The sequence below is a fragment of the Sphaerodactylus townsendi genome, linkage group LG02, assembly GCF_021028975.2.
Source record: "Sphaerodactylus townsendi isolate TG3544 linkage group LG02, MPM_Stown_v2.3, whole genome shotgun sequence".
Lineage (NCBI taxonomy): Eukaryota > Metazoa > Chordata > Lepidosauria > Squamata > Sphaerodactylidae > Sphaerodactylus > Sphaerodactylus townsendi.
Window position 1 is genome coordinate 18,827,970 of NC_059426.1, and position 5,522 is coordinate 18,833,491.

At 41.9% G+C, this 5,522-nt stretch overlaps 1 protein-coding gene across 1 annotated transcript in view; it reads right to left on the reverse strand.

Moving 5' to 3' along the window:
• CD28 (CD28 molecule) overlaps nucleotides 1-4,808 on the reverse strand; it is a 42,276-nt gene extending 37,468 nt beyond the window's left edge. The window contains exon 1 of the mRNA XM_048485943.1: nucleotides 4,681-4,808. The gene's annotated coding sequence lies outside the window, so the exon portion shown is untranslated. The remainder of the gene's footprint in view (nucleotides 1-4,680) is intronic.
• Between the last annotated feature and the right edge of the window lie 714 nt (nucleotides 4,809-5,522).

Here is a 5,522-nt window from a genome sequence, read left to right on the forward strand (position 1 = left end):
CAAGTTCTCTAAAAATGATAGAATCTTGTGCGAAGGCCTCTTTCTGAAAAAGCCTGACAAGATTATGTCTTGTAACCAGTGGTGGGATCCCGTGGTGGGATCCCATGGTGGTGGGATTCAAACTGTGGCGTAGCACCAATGGGGCTGGGCGGGGCATGACAGGGGCGGGGCTGTGGCAAGGATGCAGCCGCTGCGCCGGTCCTTGGGCGGGAAACGAATGCACGCAGGCGCAGGCTGCCACGCACGCCGGTGCACCTCCTGCTAGACTGCTTCAAGTTCTGCGCACTACTGCTGAGAGGAGGGGCGTAACTAAGGCAAAAATCACGTGGCAAAATCACCAATTAGTAACCCCCTCTCGGCACACACAAATAATTAGTAACCTACTCTCGGGAACCTGTGAGAACCTGCTGGATCCCACCTCTGCTTGTAATGATTCATACAGTGGTTTGATATCAAAATTAGCATTGGTTATGAATGAATCCATAGAGAAACCATACTTGATTGTCCACAGTCAACCTTTAACAGGCGGGGAGGATTGAAACATTAGCATAGGTACTCATAAGAACATAAGAAAGAGTCTGCTGGATCAGACCAGAGTCCATCTAGTCCAACACTCTGTTACTCACAGTGGCCCACCAGATGCCTTTGGGAGCTCACATTCAGGATGTGAAAGCAATGACCTGCTGCTGCTCCCAAGCACCTGGTCTGCTCAGGCATTTGCAATCTCAGATCAAGGAGGATCAAGATTGGTAGCCATAGATCCACTTCTCCTCCATAAATCTGTCCAAGCCCTTTTTAAAGCTATCCAGGTTAGTGGCCATCACCACCTCCAAACACCAATCACGTGTTGCATGAAGAAATGTTTCCTTTTATTAGTCCTAATTCTTCCCCCCAGCATTTTCAATGTATGCCCCCCTGATTCTAGTATTGTGAGAAAGAGAGAAAAATTTCTCTCTGTTGACATTTTCTACCTCATGCATAATTTTATAGACTTCAATCATATCCCCCCCCTCAGACGTCTCCTTCCAAACTAAAGAGTCCCAAACACTGCAGCCTCTCCTCATAAGGAAGATGCTCCTGTCACTCAATCGTCCTTGTTCTTTGCTACCTTTCATATTGGCCCATTACGCATAGAATACTTACCTCAGGGCTCTTCATGGGCTCTTCAGTCACAATGAGCTTGCAGAGCATTTTTCTGTTTACACGTGAAGAGGCACTCCCTCTTGGACATGCAGCTTTTCTGTAGAGAACTCTCCAGGCCTGGTTTGCTTAACTGTGCCCATCAAGTAATTCTTAAAGGCACAGATCTTAAAGGCACTTAATTTTATTTTTAAAGGCACAGATCTCACTGCACCCGGTAGTCAAAATTGCTGGCTTTGCCTTTGAACTGCACTTTTATGCATATTACAGTTCCAAAAATAATTCCCACCCAAATGAAAGAACAAAGCAATTCTTTGGACCACACACTGCAAAAAAGGGGGCATTGTGCTAGAGCCCTGCTACAGGTGATATTCTCTTCCCCCACCCCTTTCTGCCGCTGCCACCAGAAAACAGAGAGGCTTGTTATTTCCAAGCACTGTCTGTTCTTATAAGCTTGAGATATTGATCTATTAACATGAAATTCAGAGGTCAGTGTGAGTGAACTTCTTTTCTTTAACTTGAAGCAGCTGACAACATGGAAGGGGAGGTGAGGGGTTATGGTGATAATATGAGGGAGATGGAAAGCTGCCCATGGGCGGAGGGGAGATCTCCAGGGCAAAGCTGTGCTCACTGATAAATCTTCCCACTTTGGGGGCAAAGCAAATTAAAAATCATGCAAAAAGTGGTTTTGTTTGCCTCAGAGAGGATGGAAAGTGAAAGCAGGGCTCCAGGAAATAGGTCTGTATAAGAAATCTTGCTGCAACGGACATTCGCCCCCATCATGCAGCAAGCACATTGTGCGTAATTGGCCACCAATAAACAGAAGAATAAATTACATGAATACTAATACAAAGTGCATGAATACTAATACATGAATACTAGTACATGAATACTAATACAAAGTGAGTGTAAAGTGCTGTCAAGTCACATCCAATTTATGATAACCTCACCAAGGGACTTGCAAGTCAAGTGAGAAGCAGAGGAGGTTTGCCATTGCCTTCCCCTGCAAACTCTGGAAAATTAAAAGACAGACATCATGTCCCTTCAAAGTTGGATTTCTTCCCCTTTAAAAATGCTGGGACACAGCATCGTTCAACAATTATGGTTTCTTTTCTTGTCCATGGGGCTTCATGGCAGAAGCAGCCATTCCTGTAGAAAATCTGTCTTCCTCAGAGCTGGGCAGCCAAGGTAATCCCCTGATATCCAAAAACATGGGCAGCTCCAGGAAAAAATGAAAAATATATATATATATAAAATACTTAAAGGGGCTTTCCGCACTACAGAAAGGAGCTAAGGTCGACTCGGTTCCCTTCAGTGGGGGTGATTCCAGGCTGTCCACACAGCAACTTACTTGGCCCCCTGGAACCGAGCTAAGTGCGCTGGATCATCTTGGTGCCTGTTTTGCTCCTCGATCGTGATTGGAGCTTGTGTTACCATGGGAAACGGGAGCGTTCTTTTTTTTTACAGTTTTTACAGTTTACAGTTAAATGCCCGCCACGACTCTCCCATTCTGCGCATGCCACAAAAACAGCTCCTGATTGATTGAATGGATGAGGTGTCGTTTCGATGTGTCCGCACTTCGAAGCTTCAAAGTGGTATCGACTTTGTCCAGCAGAAAGGTGCAGTTCATAACTGCGACACAGATGTCGCAGTTCTGAGAGGGGGGGGGAACTGAGACAAGACAACGTTGAGCTCAGTTGCAGTGCGGATACACTGAGGTGAACCTAGATAGAAACCAGTACAACTCTGTCAGTGCGGAAAGCCCCAAAAGTAATGCTAGGCAGAAATTTTTATGCTTACAGAATCAAGATTGTAACAAGCCCAAAATGTGCTGATAATCTTCAGGGAAATCGGGTCCAGTATCCCTTTTTTAAGAAAAAAATTCTTTTCAAGATCTTTCTTATGAGGGATATCTCTCTGATCTTTATCTGAGAAAGTGATAATTGTAGTATTGTGTTGTTTTGCTATGTGCTCAGTTGAAACAGTTGTCTCTTGTTCTCCTCAGTTCCATCGTTGAATCCTTTAAAATGTTCCATCCTCTCTCTGTATAATTTATTACTATCAAAGCTCTTTCACAAAAAAGAATCGTGTAGCGTATTAATTAATCATTAGGAGGAGAAAGGGAAACAGATTAGGAAAAAAATGTCAAGATGTCAACTGCTTTGGCAGCCATCAGAGAGTGCTTTTGAGCAATATTGTTTCAGTGGAATACCAAGCTTATTTGAAAAGTAAGTTCGCTTTAATTGAAATCATGCCTTTGTTAGCTTATTCAACCATATGTGATGGGCTTGTCCAGCAGTTTAAAGTTTGCAGGGTAAGGTTTTTTTTAATGAAAATCAGCAAAATCGCAGAAGTTAAACAAACTGCTGTCCCCTAGCTAATCTTTTCCCCAGAATTTTGTCACAGATCACAAGAGGGCCAATTGGCCATTGCTCTAAATGGAGGGCATTTGCATCACAATAATTAGAAAATCATTTAAAAAATGATTGGATAATCGTTTTCAAAGAACAGTTAATGCTGGAGGTTCCAACTGAGTTCTCAAGAACACCTTTCCTGGCACCTACCAAGTGTTTTTTGGAAAGTGGGAAGAGCCAGGTAGAGCTATTGCCCAGAAAGGCACTAGACTGACCACTGAGGATTTGATTGGCTGTGCAGGTATGAAATAAGTTGCTTTGCTAGCAACTGCTACCACAGTTGCTCTGAGACTGAAGATAAGCTGTGACAGCCATTTTGTGTCAGTCATGTTGTAGCTGCACGTTGTGTCAGAGTTTCGAAGGTGCCAACTGATTCAAAAACGTTGGGGAATCCTGAGTTAACAAATTGGAGAAAAATTCTTGATAGTCAAAAAAGTGTAGATCTATGCCAATAAAGGCTTATGTATATGTATAAAACTGTAGATCCATTTTAATATTATGGAATAAGTTGATTATATATACGTAGATAGGACTTTATAGCTCCCTTAACTGCCTATAAAAATTATTGTATTGTATTGTATTGTATAATTTGATTTGTATGAACATTCATAAGGTCTGTTTAGTTAACCTTACTCTTGCTGATATTGATCATCTGTTGAAAAAAAATATTAAATCATAATTCTTCCTACTTTTTTAAAGGCACAGTTTTTATGAACCATCCATGTCTGGTTTTGATAGCATGTTTATCTATATGTCAATTGTTGTTGGTTTCTTGGGGGTTGATGGAATTGCTATTCATGTAAATTTAAATTTACTCCTTTGCCTGTATGCAGGGTTATAGCACATGATTGTGAAATCTTTTTTAATGGGAGAAGAAGTTTTTTTAAATTTCTAAAGAGGGAAACAATCAAGGCTGTTATCTGAAGCTGTCTCCTGGTGTTTTTAGGTTTTGATCTAATAGACAGAGCAAAACGTTCAATAGCATCAAGCAAGAACAACGTTTGCTGGGAATATTTCCCACCACCTCTATTGACTGGGTCAGCCTTTCCATCTTCTGTGTTTATAACTCTCTTTCTGTCTGATACACACACACACAAAATTGACGGTAATATGATATAGCACTTACATTGGCAAAGTGGCTTTTTATGACTCCAGGCGTCCCAACAGAGGTTCACAGAGGTTGATGTCATCTGGCTACATGGATCCTGGTTCTCCCAGATTCTGTAATTTGAACATAATGACTGGATAGGGCTGAGTGGGTGAGCGTTACAAGCAACTGTGTCATTTTTCACTCAGGAACATCTGTTCCCTGAGCTCAGTTATAAACCTGAACTTCAAATTGATAGGTCTCGGTTTGCAACTCATCCTATTTTTGAACCTACTGACGGGACGCTCTTGCTAAGATTCTCATTTTCAGCTGTCCCTTGAACAGTCTTCCTCGTACCAAGATTTATTTTTACAATGAATTAGGTTGGAATGTAAACTGCAGAAATGCCATCTCAGCATCCACCACTTTCAGACGGACGCTTTAGAAGGGATGAGAAACATAACAAAGAATGCATATAAAGTCTCTCCAATTTAACACACATGTAACACCAAAAGAATGTCAAGAGGAAGAGATAGATGGGCTAGATCCAAAATAAATTTTCCAAAGTGGAACTTTCCTCTCCCCCCCGTCTCATTGCAACTCACAAATTTCTGCAAAAAGCTCCTCTTTAGATATAGGGGACCCCAAGGAATGAACTAAAGATGAGGTAGGAAGGAAGAATCAATGGAATTTTTCCCTTCCCTTCTGTTTAGTGGAAAATTTAATCTGGATCCAGCCCAGAATTTGGATAACAGAACTCTCTCACTTTCAGATTCTTCAGGTTAAAAGCTAGAACCCACATATTGCTGGAATGTCCAGCCTTGCTTTGCATGCAGCAGCAGCAAGAGCAGCAGGGAATTCTGGGAAGCTGCACGAACATT